Raw genomic sequence first — 20,678 nt, 5'->3', positions numbered from 1 at the left:
GCAAGAAGGTTCGTGATGTTACTTACATGGTTGGGAAGAAGGTTCTGCTCAAAATTTCACCCATGAAAGGTGTGTTGAGATTCGGGAACAAGGGCAAGTTGATCCCTCAGTATATAGGGCCTTTTGAAATACTTAAGAATATTGGAGAGGTGGCTTATGAACTTGCATTTCCGCCTAGTCTATTGAATGTTCATCCAGTGTTTCATGTATATATGCTCCAGAAGTATGTCGGGGATCCGTCTCATGTTTTGGATTTCAGCACAGCGTAGTTGGATGGTAATTTGACTTATGATGTGGAGCCGATGGCCATTTAAGATCGGAAGGTTCGGAAGTTGAGATCAAAGAACATAGCTTCAGTGAAAGTGCAGTGGAGAGGCCAGCCAGTCGGAGAAGCTACTTGGGAGACTGAGTGGGAGATATTGAGCAAATATCCACACCTATTTGAGACTCTAGGTATAATTCTAAACCCGTTCGAGGATGAACGTTTGCTTAAGAGGGGGAGAATGTAACGACCCGGTCGGTCATTTTGAGTATTTCAACCCCATTCCCCTGTTTACTGCTTAATTTATGCTTTACATTTGTTTTGTGACTTTTCGGGGGTAATTGGTTCTGGTCCGGTGAGGTTATGAAATGACATGGAATACTTAATACCAAGGTTTACAACTTCTTAAGTTGAAAAGGTTGACCGGATGTTGACTTATGTATAACGAGCCCGGAGAATATTTGCTAAGGAAATTAATGTTTTGTGGTGTCGAGGTAGATCAATTAGTACAAAGGTTATAGAAAACATTTGGTTTTGTTCAAAGGATTTGTGGTACAAAGGTTATAGAAAACATTTAGTACAAAGGTTTTGTGGTGCCGAAATAGAGGTTTTGTTCGCAAACTCACCGTGGCTCGAACGTTTTGGGTTGAACAATGCACTGGGGAGTAAAGAAAAATTTTCGGTAGAAGAAAGCATTTCTACGGCCCACTATGCGGTCGCAGAACCACTCTGCGGACCGCATAATGGCCGCAGAGTGAGGCAGGAAAGGGGCAGCTTTGGATGCCATTCTGCGGTCGACTATGCGACCGCAAAACTGTGCTGCGGTTCATTATGCGACCGTAGAATAGGTATGTGGGCTGCATAGTAACCGCAAACCCAAGCACGCAATTTCAATTTTTGGGCACCAATTTTTGCGGCCGAAATGCGGACCACATATCAATTCTGCGATTGCATATGCGACCGCAGAAGGTGTTTTAGAGTTCCATTTTACTAGTTTTATAAACTCGACCCCATTCTTATAAAGCACTATTGGGGGTTATTTTGAAGGGTCTCATCTGATATTTTAGAGAGTGGTGAGAGCATCTTAGAGAGAGAAAGTGAAGACTTAGTCAATTGTTCATCAATTCTTGTTCAAGGCTTGAAGATTTCACAAGGATCTTGCTAGGGCTTCAAAGAGGTAAGAATTTCTTTCCCCCAATTCTTCAATTTCTATTTTTGGGGTAAAGGATGGGAGATTATGAGTATGATTCTTGGGTGTGAGAGTATTATTTATACATACACGTACCAATAAGGTTTGTGGAAAAAATGTTGAGTTCAAATGGGTAAAGATTGGGTTGAAAATGATAGACATCTTCAAAGAATTTAATGGAAGATTTGAGGGTCGAGTTGATGTCGGAATTTGGTAAAATTTATATGGTTGGACTCGTGGTTGGTTGGAAGTTCATATTTTATAACTTTTGTCGGGTTCCGAGACGTGGGAACCACGGGCAAAATATGAGTTAATTTCAGATTTTTATTGAAAAATTAGTATTTCCTTATGGAATTAATTACAATAATTGGTATTGACCGAATCGAATTCGTTATGGATAGATACGAGGTTTTCGGAGATGAATTCTCGTGGTAAGGGCATAGCGGAATAAAGCATTACACAAGGTGAGGTAAGTAACAGATCTAAATTTGCACCGTAGGAATTGTGACTTGGTCAAATTTCATGGAGCTGTGTAGTTGAATAATCTATTGATATTGGTACATTCTCTACTTGTTAGAGAAAATTAAGCTGAGACTCATATTAAAACTCATGCTTAGACATATGTTGTTATTGTTGGTACCCACTAGGGTCATTTATATTGTTGAATTATATGTTCAAACTGTAATTTCACATTCAGTCATGTTCATTCATTTCATATCATGTTTCAGTCTTTATTGTGAGGATATTTATGGGATCGGGCTGCACGCCACAGCATGTTTCATTGATTTATTCCATGATTGGCTTGTTATATCACTTGGGCTGAAGCATCCCCTCTAGAGTCTATACACACCCCTAGTGAGCGCACTTAACTACTGAGTGCGAGTGCCGAGTGCTGAGCACTAAGTGATTGTGAGGAATGAGTGACTGTGAGGAATTGGTGACTGCGAGGAAAGAGTGACTGTGAAGTTGGAGTGAATAGGAGGACTGAGTGGTTGTTACTCTGAGAGGATGCATTGATTTCAGTATTACTGCATTTCAGTTGTCATATATCACTGTTTTGGAAAATTTCTAAAAGATATTTTCTTCTATCTCAGTCGAAGTTGATATGAATTACTGTGAAATTCTAAATGTTGAACTTGAGAGCATGCCTACCCTTTTATGTTAAAAATTACTGTATTTGGACTTAGCTGTGAAGCTCGTCACTACCTTCAGTTCTTATTTATTGTTGTTACTTACTGAGTTGGTTATACTCATACTACACCCTGCACTTCGTGTGCAGATCCAGATGTTCCCGGACATAGTGTGTGTTGATTCTTTTGCACTGTTGAATTTTCGGAGATTCAGAGGAAGCTGCCGTGTTTCGCATACCTTGTCTCTCCTTTTATATCTTCTTGTTTACTGTATTTGGTCTCAGACTATTATAGACCGTGTTTCCCAGGCTTGTATTCATATTAGATACTCATGTACTCAGTGACACCGGGTTTTGGGAGTGTGTTTATTTCTAATATTTGTCGGATTTACTCTTAAACTTAATTATTATGTTTTCAGTATTTAAAAGATATTGTGAGTTTTTGATGTTGTCGGCTTGCCTAGTATCGAGATAGGCACCATCACGACGAGTGCGATTTTGGATCGTGATAGCATCTTATAGTTTCCATCTTTTTGATCATGAGATTTACATCTAAATCTTTTATTTGAATTTCATGAGAAATTGTATCTTATTAGAATTTTGACTGGCTTTTACAAGGGTTTGGTGATTTTGGAGGTTATAAATGAGAAAAGGAGATGAAAAATATGGGAAAATGGGCAATTTTATCACGACCCAATTTTTACTATAGGTCGTGATGGCGCCCAACGTCGCCGTTAGGCAAGCCAACAGTGATGTACCCATTTAATTGTTCATTTTAATATTTTTAAAGTAACTGATTTTTAGTTAATGAGATAACTATTAGTAGGAAATTATAGTAAAACGAAGCATCAGATAAAGAAAAGAGTAAAGTAGTGAATTTAATACCCAAAATGATAAAATGTCTACTACAATACTCCCAAAACCCAGTGTTACAAGTGCATGAGCAAACTAGCAGAATTTACAAAACCTCATACTCTACTGTCTGGAATAAGATAGACATAAAATAAAATACAATAAGGAGAGACATCGGGTGCTGCGTAACGACATAGAGAGCATCTCACCACTAGGCCTCTAAGTAACGAGGGTATGTGCCTATAGGGCCGCCATATGCACATGCCTCAGATCCTGCATGATTAGTGCAGAAGTGTAGCATGAGTACATAAACAACATGTACCAGTAAGTATCTAGTCTAACCTCAAAGAAGTAGTGACGAGGGGTCAACTTCGACACTTACTTATTACTACCCAAAATCCACTGTAGGTCATGATGGCATTTAACGCCGCCGTCAGACAAGCCAACGGTGATTTACCAATTTCATTACCTATTTTAGTATTTTTGTAATAAAACTTTTCCTTAATTAGACAGTGTAAAATAGAATTTACAGAGTAAATGAAAGTATCTGCACAAACCACAATAATAAATAACCTGATAGAACCCCCAAAACTCGGTGTCACAAGTGCATGAGAATCAACTAAAGAATATGATAAAATATAATATCTGTCTGGAATACAAATTAGACAGGAGAATGTAAATAACTCTGATGGAGACTTTGTATGCTGCGGATTCGTAACATGGAATGTAGCTCATCGTAAGTCCCTGTAATAGACGCACCTCTGCGCCCAAAAGATCACTAGACATATATGTACCTGCACAAAATATGCAGCAAGTGTAGCATGAGTACGTAAATCAATGCGTACCCAGTAAGTATCAAGTCTAACCTCGAAGAACTAGTGACGAGAGGTCGACATCGACACTTACTAAATGTCCAATAGATCAATATAATAAAAGCGTGAGCAAATATGAATTACACAGCAATGGTGGGGTAAATCTGTAAAGTTTAATCTTCCAATTATTTCTTTTAAAGCATAAGTTTCTCGATCTTGTATTCTACATCAATGTCTTAGAAAAATATCAAGTGTCAATACCAATTAAGTAAGAAATACCGTAAAATGACGGCTTTAGTGGAAGGTTTATCTTGTGAATATTCGAACTACTAGCGATAACGCACGATTCTACCGAGGCATTCAGCCCGCTCCGGAATAACGTGTACACTGCCGAGGGATGAGTGGCGTGATCCATAGATGCATCTATATTGCCGAGGCATTCAGGCCGCTCCACAAGAAATGATGACACTTTATGAACCTCTGGAATGAGAAGCTATCACAAGGCTAACACATAAGGATGTACAATTTCTATTAACGGTCGAGTAATTTGCACAAAAATTCAAGTATGTAAAATTTCGGTCTTTTATTATTTCCTCTAACAATATCCAATATGATTTAAGTACTTCAATTAATAAAGGATGCAAACATTACAAGTAATTCATGATTTGGGTCCTAAACTATCCGGACATAGCATAATTAGTAGCTACGCACGGACTCTCATCACCTCGTGCATACGTAGCCCCCACAATTAGCAGCAAATATTAATTTAAATCACCTATAGGGTAAATTCCCTCTTATAAAGTTAGATAAGAGACTTACCTCACTCCAAAGTTCCATAGCCGGCTCCCACGCCACTCTATCACCTCAAACCGATGCTTGTCGATCCAAAATTATGCAAACAATGTGCAAACCAATCAAAATGTATACTCCAAAGGTTGAAATTTAACAATTTATAAAAATTCCGAACTCCACGCGAAAATTTAGCAGTGAGGCCCACATCTCGGAACCCGACGAAACTCACAAATTACGAGTTCAACCATACTAATTTCATTCGAATCTGACTCTGAATCGGTACTCAAAAATCAAAAATTAGTTTTGTGAAATTATAGATTTTGTTTCTTGAAAAATCAATAATCTAACGCCGAAAATGAAGATTAACCCATGAAATATAATCACAAATAAGTCAAGAATGCTTACCCCAAGTTTTTTGATGAAATTCCTCTCCAAAATCGCTAAATCCTGAGGTTCCCAACTAAAAATATGAAATAATGGCTCAAAGGTCCGAAATAGAGGACCTATAACACAGCCCCGACTTCCTTCTTTGCGTTCGCGAGACTCCCATCGCGTTCGTGATGAACAAAATTCTCAAAAGCCATTTTCAAACTCTTTTCAGACAGCCTCTAGTATAATGGGCATAACCTTTTATACAAAACTCTAAATAATAAATGGTTTGACTTTCGGGACACTGGACGTCAAGGGCTATAACTTTCATATGTTGGTCATCTCCCAATTCTTTATAGATTGCGAGATATAAGCTTCCAAATTCAGCCATGTGCAATAGAGATATCCAAACTCTTCCCAGACTGCCTGTAGTGTATCCACCATAACCTTTTGTAAATAACTGTAAATGACAAATGGTTTACGTTTCGCAAAATGAGACACCAAGGTTTACAACTGTCATTTATGGATGATCTTCAGATTCTTTATAGATTGTGAGATATAAGCTTCCAAAGTCAGACGATGGATAATAGAAATCCCTTCTTCGCGAACGAAAGAATCTCTTCGCGAACGGGAAGAACAAAGTCCCAGTAGCAAAATCCTTCTTTGCGAACGCGAGAGGATCCTCGCGAATGCGAAGGACAACACCAGACATCAGAAAACCAGCATCCAAAGTAGCCCAAAATGATCCGATAACAACCGAAACATACCTGAAACACACCCGAGGCCCCCGGGACCCCAACCAAATATACCAACAAGTCCTAAAATATTATACGAACTTAGTCGAGGTCTCAAATCACATCAAACAAAGCTAAAAACATGAATTGCACCCCAATTCAAGGCTAATGAAACTAAGAACTTCCAACTTCTACATTTGATGCTGAAACATTTCAAATGAAGTCTGATTGACCTCAAATTTTTGCATATAAGTCATAAATGACATAAAGGACTTATTCCAATTTCTAGAATCAGATTTTGACCCCAATTTCAAAAAGTCAACTCCCGTTCAAACATCCAAACCTTCCATTTTCAACTTTCGCCATTTCAAGACAAAATCAACTACGGACTTCCAAATAAATATCCGGGCATACTCATAAGTCCAAAATCACCATACGGAACTAATCTCATACTCGGAATCCCAAACAGACGTCGATAACATCAAAATTCACTTCAACCCAAACTTAGGGAATTCTTAAACCTTCAAAAATGTCAACTTTCCGTAATAAGCGTCGATATACTTCCGGGTCACCCGCTGCTCGACCCGAACATACGCCCAAGTCCGAAATCATCATGCGGACCCATTGGAACCATAAAATCTAGATTCCGGGGTTGTTTATTCAAAAGTCAAAGTTTGGTCAACTCGTCCAACTTAAATCTTCCAAATTTAGAATTTTCTTTCCAAACCAACTCCGAACTTCCCAAAATTAAATTCCGACCACATGTACAAGTCATAACACCTAAAGTGAAGCTACTCAAGGCCTCAAACTGTCGAGCAACGCGCTAGAGCTCAAAACAACCATTCGGGTCATTACATTACTAGTGGGCAAAATACATAATGTGCAAGATTATATAATAGGCATGAAAATCAACATCAGATATGGAATAAGAGGCAATAATTAAATGACCATTTACCAGATAACAATTTAAAAGTCCCCAAATATCACATAATATTCTCAACAAGTAAGGGCTTAACATGTACTATAAACTCTCAAGTCATGACAGATATATCAAGTGAAATCGGACTCCGAGTGAAAATACGCACGAGCTATACCGAGGTCGTACGACCCAATCTATAATATTCCTGTACATACACTACCGAGGTCGTACGGTCCGTAACCTTTTTCCATATCCCATATATATATATATATATATATATATATATATATATATATATATATATATATATATATATATATTGCCGAGGCATTTGGCCCAATCCACAGGAATAGTGAAACGTTTCGGATTTCAAATCTCGCATATACATCTCCGAGGTAAATCCATGAAAGGATACAATTTCCATAAATAATTTGACATTTCCGCCAACTCTCGAAGAAATGAAGTTCGGTTTAACATAATCTTTAACCAAGATTTACTTATTAACTCAAGTAATTAATCTAACAAGTTGAGTCAAAATTGTACAAGTAAGAGCATAATAAAGGCCTATGTCCACCCAGACATAATATGAATTCTAGCTACGCACGGACTCTTGTCACTTCTTGCGTATGTAGCACCCAAAATTAGTAGCAAATAGCAATTTAAACATCTATGGGGTAAATTCTCTTTTACAAGGTTAGGCAAGAGACTTACCTCATTCCCAAGCTCACTTTCGGGTTAATAAACTCGCTCTAAAAGCCTCAAGTCGCTGCCGAACAATCCAAAACTAGTCAAATATTATATAAATTAATCAATATATAGTCAAAAGTTCATAATTTAGTTTCTAGAGTCATATCCCAACCCAAATTGGAGGATTCGTAAAATTGGCCTCGGGGCCCACGTGTCCGAAATTCGGAAATTTTTTAAGATAAATATTACCCATAGCCTCACGAACCCAAATATATAATTTCTACCCGATTCCATAATTATTTTCGTGGTCTAATCTTATTTTTATCAAAACCTAGGTTTTCCAACAATCTCCTAAAATTTCCAAAAATTTTATGTTAAAATCTACCTATAATGCATGATTAAAACTCATATTGTATAGAAATTACTTACCTCAAAGTCCTAGGTGGAAATCTCTCCTCAAAGAGCTCTAAATGTGACCAACAAGTGAGAGAAATGAAGAAAATGAGCCAAAGTCCGATATAAATGCACCCCTTCTACCCCAGTGGTTTTTTGCACATGCGAAAGCGCTCCTGCGGTCGATAGTCCGCATCTACGAAAAATGCACAACCCACGAGTAACCGCACATATGGCCAAGTCCCGCATTTGCGAGCCCGCTTTTGCGACTAACCTCCTGCGCTTGCGGATCGGCTCCCGCACCTGCGACCATGGCCAGGCTGTCTCTCTCCGCATTTGCGGACCCCTTTATCGCGGAAGTGTAACGGCCTGATCCATCATTTTGAGAACTAGAATTTCGTTCAATAGTTTAAGGTCTCGAGCAGCTTCGTATTATGTGTTATGACGTGGGTGCGTGGTCGAGTTCGGATTTCGGATGATTTGAGATTGATTGGAAGAAGGATTCTTATTTTAGAAGTTTAAACGGTAAGATTGACCAGAGTTTGAATTTTATGTAGACGACTCCAAAATGACATTTTGATTGTTCCAATAGATCCGGATGGTGATTTTGATCTAAGGAGTGTGTTCGGATGTTGATTTGGAGGTCCGTATGTCGTTTCGACATGAATTGGCGAAAGTTAAAAAATTAGAAGATTTTGGAAAGTTTGACCATGAGTTGAATTTATTGATGTGATGGTCGGATCCCGGTTCCGAAAGTTGGAATAGGTATGTACTGTTATTTATAACTTGTATACAAAATTTGAAGTCAATCGGAGTTGTTTTGGTATGAATCGGCATTAGTTTTGCAATTCGGAAGTTCATAAGTTTCTTAGGCTTGAATCGACGCGCGATTCATGATTCTAGTGTTGTTAGAGGCAATTTGAGGCTTCGACGTATCATGTTTTGGGACTTGTTAATATACTTGGCTGGGGTCCCATGGGGCTTGGGTGAGTTTCAGATGGGTTTGGATTGTGCCACGCTCTTATTTGATATTTCGGCATCGTTTCTTTTGGTATAAAGGGTACCACATTATTCAAACAACCTTCGATTTGTGATTTGATTGAACCATCAGATCGGTATCGTAATTACAGAACCATAGCAATAAGAATCGTCACATTCCGAGGTCGTATGAGAGAGTTATACCCATTTCCGTGTCGGGAAAGACTTATATTTTTCTGGTGTTTGAGGGAATAGAGGCAAATCGCAGGTGTCAAATGCGGTTTATAACTCTCATGTGTGAAATGTGATTTATAATCTCAGGTGTGAAATGCGATTTGTAAATCTCAGTAGTCAAATGCGACTTGCCTGGAGAGGTTTCTAAAAACGGGAGTTTCACCATTTTTATCATATTTTGAGCTGTAGGCTTCGGATTTGGGTGATTCTTGAGGGGTTCTTCATGTGGTTATTTAGGGTAAGTGATCTTTACCTGTATTTAATCTTATTTCATGATTTTATCTTTATTTTTATCATTAAATTAGTGGATTGAATGGAAAAAAATGGGAATTTTTTAAAATCTTTCAAAAATGTAAAATGAGGATTTGAAGGGGGATTCGATATCGAAATTCGATAATTGTGCTTTGGTTGGACTCGTATCGGAATGGGTGTTTGGATTTTATGAATTTTATCGGGTTCCGAGATGCGAGCCATGGATTGACCTTTTAGGTTGACTTTTAAGTTATAATTAAAGACCGAAACTTTATTATCTGAAATCGTTTTCTATGACTTTTATTTATGATTTGAAGTTATTTTGGCTAGATTTGGGCCGTCCAGAGGTTGTTTCACTCTAGAAGGTCATTTTAGAGTATCAGTCTAGCTTCTTTGAGGTACGTATCTCTCCTAACTTTGTGTGGGGAACTAGTACCCCTTAGGATTTGAGTCATTTGTGCTAATTATGTCATGTGAAGGCCGTGTATGTGAGGTGACGAGTATGTACTCGGGATTATTCGTGGATATTTGACCGTTTAGGGCTCTTAGGTTCTTATGTTCATTAGATGTGAAGTTGTTTTAGCATGTTAAGTCCTCCATTTACTAAATTCACCCCTACGTGTCTTATTTGCAATTGATTGATTCATGTTCTACCCTTGTTGCCAATTAAACCCTTATGTGCCTTAATTGAAGTTGGTACTTCTTTATTGCTTCGTTGTCTTTTCCGTAGTTGCTTAACCTTAATTAAAGTTATTATTATTTCTTTCGTAATAGCTTGACCTTAGTTGCAGTTATTATTATTTCTTCCGTAATCGCTTAACCTTAATTGAAGTTATTATTATTTCTTGCGTAATTGCTTAGCCTTAATTGAAGTTTTGTTATCCCGTTTATTGTATACATATTCTTATTTGGGGTCATTGATTCATGCTATCTTTCTTATCGTCGAATTGCACTTTTGTGGAATCGTTGTTACACATTATCTCTCCCTTGTTGAGCTATTCCTGTTGAGAACATTATTCCCTGTTGTGTCTTTCTTTGTGAGCTTGTTCTTCTATTTTTTTGTGTTCTGAAGTTCTGGTGTTGGTTTACTTGTCGTACTCTTATGTTATCATTGTTGTTGTTGTTGTACTCAGTGTTGTTGAGCCGAGGGCTATGCGTGGTTGTGGTATTGAAAGTGTTTTGAGGAAATGTTGTGGCATATGGGCACATGTTGTGAAAGTCATTTTATTGTGTTGTTATGTTTTGGCACACGTGGTATTGTTGAGAGAATTTTGTCGGGGTGTTCGCACGTGAGTTATCCATGTTGTTGTTATTATTGATATTTGCACATGTGGCGTGACAAGGCAGGCTATATATGTGGGTTTGCGCATGTGGCGAGATAAGGTGGGAATATTATTATGCGTGTGTGGCGAGACAAGGCGGGAATTTACTTTATTATTGCACACGTGGCGAGACAGGGTGGGTTATGTCGGGGAATAATTTGTGATGACTTGTGATGGCCTCGGGGCATTGTAATTGTTGATATTTGTGTAGTGGTGTGCCTACCTTGTGTAAGTTATACCTTGTACATTTTGTGGTGATCGTTTCTTATGTGCTATTCATTGTCTCTACTCTTACTTGTTGACTTGAATTAGGATAGAACACTTGCACAATCATACACGTAATTAATCACCCATATCGTTTTAAGAAGATGAATCATGATGTTATTGACCATTTACATGTACTCCCATTTACTTGCCTTCCGTGTGAGAGTTGTTTTATTGGTACGTGAGTTGTCAGTGTGGTCATGAATCATTATTAGTGTTGGCACGTGAGTTGTCCATGCGGATATTTGATATTATCACTCTCTTGGCACGTGAGTCGTCCGTGTGGCTATGAATTGTAATGTGATCACGAGATGCCAAGTGATTAGAGTTCACGAATTGGGACCCGTGAAATGTGACTATGAGGTGAAGTACCTCGGAGAAATCTTGTGTGGAAGAGGTTGCTCCTATTGAATTATTACTTGGTCCCTGTACTTGGTTTCACCGGACTTTAACTGTATTCAACTTACTCCACGACGTTATTAACTGTTTGTTTCCCTGTTGCTAATTGTTGCTCTTAGTTTCCTATTACAGGAACTGTTTTTTTTATATATAAAATTATATTACTAGGCAGGTTGCCTAGTAACTATTTTATATATAAATCTAAAAATAAAACAAAACAATGTCAGGAGGTCTTACAATGTGGAAAACATAAAATTTGTCAGTTACATATCCCCTATTATCAAGGTTGAGCATGGAACTCAACAATGATATTACATAATAAATTCTAACCAAATACGATCTATGAATTGGCCATGGTATATTATCATCACTAAAGCCCATATGAATCTTTCCTTTGTTGCACATCTGATCCTTTTCCATTTGTACCACTTTATATGAGTTGCTTGACCTATCCATTGCCCTGCATTCTGATGGTCTAGTTGCTTTTTTCTTGTAAATGCATCTGAAAATGTCATACATAATTCGCCTACCAGTACCAGTAGGTGATCGTCCTGCCTTATTGCCCTGCAAGCTTATGTTCAAATCTTCTTCATCTTCCTCTTTGTCATATCTGATGTTGTCTTCCACAAGTCGAGTAGATATCCATATCGCGAACTCTACTGTTCTGTCTTTCAGCTTCCTGTCTTGTAGCACATTGATTGTATTCAAACTTTCCGTAATGTATAGTCTAGAAGGCCACCTGCAATCAAAACCAATATAGCAGAACCAAACGCACCCTTTGTAGTTTCTACTATGCAGCACATTTGCATGCAGATGAGCCAATGTCCATTCGAACCTTGTTCGGCAAACCAGCTAACAAATCAACAAGAACCTTAACCCGTGCGCTACTAGGTCGAGTCTTATTAATAGTATCCATATCTAGATGCATAGGCTTTCCAACAACTGAGGCTAAAGAAAATAAACATTCTTTCACAAAATACGTAGGTAACAAGCCTGGAAATGATATCCAAGCCATGGCCATTGAAGTTTCCTCCCCTGCTTTTGAATTTAACATCTTAAATAAGTGGCCTCATTTGGTATTCAAAACAATCCTTTGCTTTAACATAGTATGCACTTTTCGAAGTAAGATTGATAAAATCTTCCCATAATGATAATCGAATTAAGACGAGCCTATCTCTGAAAAACCAATGTTACAATCTCCTTTGATACCACATTAAACTGGGATAATTCGACATAATTGTTGCAGTTCTGGACATCCGTAGGAGAATTTACCCAAAACTGCATATTGTTGACCTTCGATGACATTCATGCGCTCGACCTCTGCCTCTGTAAATTTAACAGTAGGATGGTCGCGCAGAATCGATGCTCTTTTGAAAGGAATTGGAGCAACTGGTTTAGTAGGTGTTGTCTCGATATTAGACTTCAAACTAGGGGTTGCATTAGTAGAACAGTTCATCGCATCTAGTTTCAGAAATTTGGAGAAATCTAAAGGTTGGAAGTTGTTGTTTGTGGTCATAGTTGATGGGGCTAGGGTGGTCGAGGGCTGACCAGCCGGAATGGATGGCTGGCCGCCGGACGGAGCGACGATTACAGCTCTCAACCAATCAGAGAGTGTTAGAGGCGTCTAGGTTAGAGAGTTTGTTCCCTCTCATTCCTTATACATTCTCTATCATGAGGATCCATACCAATAGGGTTTTCCTCTCACAAGCATTGTTTGGTATTGTTATCATGCTTAGTTTTATTCTGATATTGTTCGATATTAGTTTCATATTCATACTTGTACAGGTTCTTATGACTTGTAGCACCTATGAACCTAGAGCTCTGATACCAACTTGTCACGACCCAATTTTCCCTCTGTTGGGTATCGTGATGGCACCTAGTCTTAGGGACTTGGTAAGCCTAACATTTACTGAATAACAACAATAATTAAATAACATCTAACAATTTTTGAAATGAAAATCTTTATAAAATTTATAATTTCCAAAACCGGTAGTACAAGTCATAAGCTCTACAGAGTTTGCTACAATTTACTAAATACAACTGTTTGAAATAAAGTAAACAGTGTGAATACAAATCAGAAGGTGACTCCGAAGCCTGCGAACGCAGTATCAGGTTTACCTTGAGTCTCCACAGCAACAGTCCGCACATCTAGCTAATGATCAACTGACTTCGAGATACCTGGATCTGCACAAAAATGTGCAGAAGTGTAGTATGAGTACACCACAGCGGTACCCAGCAAGTATCAAGACTAACCTCAGTGGAGTAGTGACGAGGAACAGTCAAGACACCTACTGGACTAAATAACCTGAATAAGTATAAGTATAGGAACAACAGAGTATAGTTCTACACGAAATGGCAAATAATACGGTAATTTTAGTAAGAAAGGAAAGCAACAACTATCAGCGAAACTCCATAGTAATGACATACAAGAACGAACGGAAACACAACCTAAATCCGATGAATACAATTAAAAGAAGGCCAGGTAGCAACTAGATGAAAATAACCACTTTCACGCAAGGATTTAGTCAAAAAACTCCACGAGGTACCGAACCTCATACTATTCACAACTCACGGGTCCCAATACCTCAACCCTAATACTTAGGCATCATGTTCCCTCATTACACTTCATAACAGCACTGACGACTCACGTGCCAAATAGAGCCATTCTCACATAGAAGGCAAGTAACAAGGGTGAGCATCTATACTCAGCAATATCAAGAAAACCTCCTATCCGATAAGGGTGCTTAACTACGTATATGCTTATGCAAGTATCCTAACATCGTTCATACCAGCTAGTTAGCATAAGGGAAAAGAACGAACATCACGTACAATGTTTTCTCACAACTTTCACAAGATAAAGCTCACACAGGTAAGTGTACCACTACATAAATATCAACAACAAGAATGCCCCCAGGCCATCACAAATCATCACAAATCAATCCCCGACATAGCCCACCTTGTCTCACCACGTGTGCAATAGTAAAATAAATGCCCGCCTTGTCTCGCCACACGTGCATAATAATGTTCTCACTTTGTCTTGCCACATGCGCAACCCACAGGTATATATCCTGCCTTGTCACACCGGATGTGCAAATATCAATAGTAATAATAGTATGGCAGAAACATCGTGCAACCCCATAACAATAACCACACGGCAGAACACCTCGTGCATCACAATAAAAATCGCATGGCAGAAACCTCGTGTATCACAATAACAACCGCACGGCAGAAACCTCGTGCATCATAACAACAAGTACAACAGCAACAATAACACTAATACAAGGGTACGACGAATAAATCAACTCAGAAATTCTAGAACTCAAAGAAACGTAAGAACAAGTTCATAAGGAGCAGTCACAATAGGGAATGCTAGTCATCATAAAAACTACTCAACAAGGAAGGAAATAATATGTACAACGGCCCGCAATGTACAGTTCAACAACAAGGAAGATAATACAAGTCGAATGATAACAAATAAGGACAATTCAACTAAAATATAGGATATCTAAACTTCTTTTAAGGTCGGGCAATTACGAAAGAGACACAATAAATTCAATTAAGGACAAGCAACAGAAGGATAATCATAGTCTCAATTAAGGATGAACAATTACAGAAGAGATAATTATAACTTCAAATAAAGACAGGCAGTTAGGTAAAAGATAACATGGCAAGGGAAGGGATAACAATTTCAATCAAGGCACATATGAATCAAGTAAACAGCAAGAGTGGATCATGAAGCAATTGATTCTAATTAAGCAGGTAAAGGTGAAACTAGTAATTAAGGGCCGTAGTCATAACAAGAACAACCGCATGTTCAATGAATACAAGGACCTAGGAACCCTAAAAGGTCAATTTCCACAATTAAGTCTGAGCACGTACTCGGCACCTCATGTACACAGATAACAATTAGAATAAAAGACTCAAATACTAAGGGGTAGTTCCCCCACACAAAGTTAGGCAAGATACTTACCTCAAAGAAGACAAATCAATACTCTAAAATGAACTTCTCGGGTGAAATGACCTCCGGACGGCTCTAATCTAATCAAAATAACTTCAAAGCACAAATAAAACTCATAAGAAACTATTCTGAATCATAAAGTTTCAATCTTTATCAAAATCTAAAAATCGACCCAAAAGTCGACCCCCGAGCCCGCACCTCAGAACCCGACAAATTTCATAAAACCCGAACACCCATTCTTATATGAGTTCAACCATACTAAAATCATCAAATTCCGATACAAATTCGTCCCTCAAATCATGATTTTTCATTTTGAAAATGTTCTTCCAAAATTTCCAATTTCCTCAACTCAAACACAACTTAAATGATAAAAATAAAGATAAATCATGAAATATAATAAATTCTAGGTGAAGAACATTTACGCAATCGATTTTCTTGAAAAACCCACAAAGAATCGCTCAAACCCGAGCTCTAGAACTCCAAAAATGTTTAAAATGGCTAACTCTCGGAATAAAGAACTTTATATTCATCCCATGTATTTGTACATCGCGATCGCTGAACAAATAGTGCGATCGTGAAGAAGAAAATAGCAACTACCGCAATGAATTACGTGATCGCGCAAGGAACAGTGCGTTCGCGAAGAGGGAAAAATGTTGGGGCCAGGTACTGCACTACTGAACGCGTGAGTGCACATGTGATCGCGAAAGGGGAAGGGGAAAATCACCAGCTGTTATAGCTGAGCTATGCGAATGCGGGCAATGAAGTGCGAACGCGGAGAAGGGGAAGACAGAATTCCGCGATAGTGGAAGGAGGCATGCGAACGCAAAGAACAAATATTTCTTCCTCCAAAATTACACTTCATGAACGCGGAGGAACATACGCGAACGCGAAAGAGAAAACTAGATGACAGATTCAGCAATTCAAAAATAGAAGCAAATGGCCCGCAGCCCATCCGAAACACACCCAGGCCCCCGAGACACCGTTTAATCATACCAACAAGTTCCATAACCTAACGCAGACTCGCTCGATGTCTCAAATCACATCAAACAACATTGAAACTACGAATCCCACCATAAATCGGACTTATTAACTTTCAAATCTTCCAACTTCTAAAACTCGCGCCGAAACCTATCAAATCAACCCGGAATGACGTCAAATTTTGCAGGCAAGTCCAAAATAACATAACGGAGTTGTTCCAACTATTTAAATCGCATTCCGACCCCGATATCAAAAAGTCCACTTCCGGTCAAAATCTCTGAAAATTCGACTTTCACCATTTCAAGCCTAAATCAGCTGCAGACCTCAAATTCACCGTCCGGACACGCTCCTAAGTCCAAAATCACCCAACGAAGCTAACGAAACCGGTGGAACTCCATTCCGGAGTCGTCTTCACACAGTTCCAACTACAGTCAAAATCCTAAGACTTAAGTTTCCGTTTTAGGGACTAAGTATCTCAAATCACTCTGAATCATCTGGTAACTGAATTCAACTACGCACACAAGTCAATACACATTATACGAAGCTGCTCAGGGCCTTATGCCGTTGAACGAGACTTAAATTCTCAAAACAACCGGTCGGGTCGTTACATCATTCCCCTCTTAAACAAATGTTAGTCCTCGAACGTGCGAAGAATCACCTCGAAGTCTTCAAATCACTAAAAGCACATATCCAACATACACCCACGGGTGACCCCACATCAATCCAATCCACATAATCCTGACGACACCATCTCAACTGTAATTTATCCTTTCTACCAACACCGATAAGCCTTAGAGTCAAAATTCTCACCTTCCGTTCATCTCCAAAATACCCAATTCTAAATCTATGCCTGGTATCAGTCTCAACCAGCTGCAACAACTCATTCCTACAACCACAGGGTATGACTATTCAACATGACATGTCACACATAGGCCCATAATAACATTTCTGATCACAATAGCTGTCCGTAATCAGAACCATCACCGACACTTAGCCTCATATCCGTTAGAACCCTATTTCAAACCTCCACAACACTCACAACGAAATGCAAGAAATATTAAGACCTCTTAATTATACACCTGAATCAACAAGTCACATCTAACGTCACTGGGCATACACCCCGTAAGCTAAAACTCAAAAAGCATAGAACGGAAATAACTGAATATGTAAAGAGAAACACATAAGAGAAATATCAAACAAGCCCGACAGGCACAACTCTCTATGAGTACCATCCTACAAATCAATTTAAAAGGAAAATTTAAAGTATATGAACAAATCACAAGGATCTCATCCTGATATAACTTCCACTGCGGCACGCAGCCCAGCTCAAACATATCAAATCACATGGAATAGCGAGGGTATCACCCTCAAATATGAATCACAATCCGAATACACATCATACCAATTTAAATCTTCCACTAACTCAATTCTGCCAATAAAATCACAACACTTACTGAACTCTCACCCCGGTAGAGTATCAAATCACAAATCGTAACCAAATTGCTCAAGAATCACATCAAACCTGCCATAATAGACAACATGAATTCACTTATAGTCTCGTAACTTTCAATAATGAATTAAAACAACGATAGGCATGTCTATCACTCATAGAATCTCCCAACATGGAAAAACACATAAGCATAATACTAGGTCATGAACTCACCCATAGGTGGGACAACAAATAGGGGACTCACCCCGATAACCAGAACTGAAATAAAATACGAATCGTGCCCCTCTGTCAAATAAAAAGCATACATGTATGGCATCATCTGGCGTAACGGCCTCAAGCCTACTATATGAAACATATCAACGGGTCGGGCCTTCCCCTCTTAGGCGCCCTCTACTCGCCTGAATACTCCGTTGTGACATACTTATGCGGAGTTTAGGACAATCTCTCACCCTGTGAGTGGTATCTCCACACTCGAAGCAACATCTCTGCTGACATGGCTGTGGTAAATGTACGGTACGGGTACTTTGAGACCCATGAGTACTTGAAACATCGTGCGAAGCCTGAAGTGCAAACTAAATTGGATGACCCACAAAACCTCTACCATGTCGTACCCTGCCTCCAAAATAAGGACCAATGGATCTCTCCAGGTACGAGGCCTCCTCGCCTCCCTGTCCTCTCTCCTGACCTCGCTTGCCCTCTCTCTCATGACCCCGTTTGTCCCCTCTCTCCTAATCCCACAAGACCTCTGCTCGGTGAGCGATCCCTACCACCTGCTGAAACAAAACATTCGACTCTAATTTTCGAGCCATGCTGAACCGAATATCATGCCCGAGTCCCTCAATGAATCTACGGACACACTCTATAATTGTAGCGACCAAAGTAGGTGCACGTTTGGCCAAATCACTTAATCTAACGGCATACTCGGACACTGACATAGTGCCGTGGCGTAGCTGCTCAAACTCCGCGTGACATGCATCTCGAAGGGACTGTGGTACAAACTCTCTCAGGAACATCTCTAAAAACTGAACCCACGTAAATGAAGTTGACTCGACCGGGATACCAAACTCATACGCACTCCACCACTGATAAGACACTCCCCTGAGCTGGAATGTAGTTAAAGTAACCCCGCTCGTCTCCACAATACCCATAGTACGAAGAATGCGGTGACACTCCTCCAGGAAACCCGGGGCATCATTTGTCGCCAATCCACTGAAGGTAGGAGGGTAGTACTTCTTGTACCTCTCAAGTCTAAGCTGTTCTTCCTCAAATACGGCTTCCCTAACCATGAGCTGAACTGGGACCACAGGCTGTGTCGCCATGACACCTGGAACATGACCAACATGAACTCGTTGCTTTGGAGTATGGGTGGCAGGAGTCTGAGCTCCTCCACCGGTCTGTGAAATAGCTGGTGCAACCGGAATTAACCGTGCCTGAGCCAATGTACCAAACATGCTCAAAAACTATGATAAGGTCTTCTGAAGTCCGAGGGTAATAGCAGGATCCTTCGGTCCCTAGCTGCGGCACGTGCTCCTCATCGGCCTCTGCCTCTAGCGACATCTGCTCCGGGGGTAACGTCATCAGCAATTGCAGCTCGTGTCCTCACCATCTGTGAGAGAATAGAATGATAAAGGCTCAAACTCCGAGATCAATAAATCTGCAAGATAGGAATGAAAGAAGTGAAATTGTCCAAATAGCTTCGTAGCCTCTCGAAGATAAGTACAGACATCTCCGTACCGATCCGCAAGACTCTACTAAACTCGCTTATGACTCGTAGCACCTATGAATCTAGAGCTCTGATACCAACTTGTCATGACCCCAATTTCCCTCTGTAGGATGTCGTGATGGCACCTAGTCTTAGGGACTAGGTAAGTCTAACATTTACTAAATAACAAGAATATTTAAATAACATCTAACAATTTGAAATAGAAATCTCTTAAAGTTTAAAATTCCCAAAACTGGTAGTACAAGTTATAAGCTCTACAAAGTTTGCTATAATTTCCTTAGTACAACTGTTTGAAATAAAGTAAACAGTGTGAATACAAATCAGAAGGTGACTCTGAAACCTGCGGACGCAACAACAGATTTACCTTGAGTCTCCACCGAAACAATCCGCACAGCTAGCCAATGATCAACTAACTTCGAAATACCTGGATCTACACAAAAATGTGCAGAAGTATAGTATGAGTACACCACGGAGGTACACAACAAGTATCAAGACTAACCTCAATGGAGTAGTGACGAGGAACAGTCAAGACACCGACTGGACTAAATAACCTGAAAAAGTATAAGTATAGGAACAACAAAGTATAGTTCTACATAAAGACTACGCGAAATGGCAAATAATACGGTAATTTTAGCAAGAAAGGAAAACAACAACTATCAGCGGAACACCATAGTAATGAAATAAAAGAACGAACGAAAACACAACCTAAGTGTGCTGAACACAATTAAAAGAAGGGCAGGTAGCAGCTAGATGAAAACAACCACTTTCACACCAGGTTTTAGTCAATAAACTCCACGAGGTACCGAACCTCATACTATTCACAACTCACGGGTCCCAATACCTGAACCCTAACACTAGGCATCATGTGCCCTCATTACACTTCATAATCGCAGTGACGACTCACGTGCCAAATAGAGCTACCCTCACATAGAAGGCAAGTAACAATGGTGTGCAACTATACTCAGCAATATCAAGAAAATAA

Source organism: Nicotiana tabacum, chromosome 12, assembly GCF_000715075.1.
Source record: "Nicotiana tabacum cultivar K326 chromosome 12, ASM71507v2, whole genome shotgun sequence".
Taxonomy (NCBI): Eukaryota; Viridiplantae; Streptophyta; class Magnoliopsida; order Solanales; family Solanaceae; genus Nicotiana; species Nicotiana tabacum.
This window is presented reverse-complemented; position numbering follows the sequence as displayed.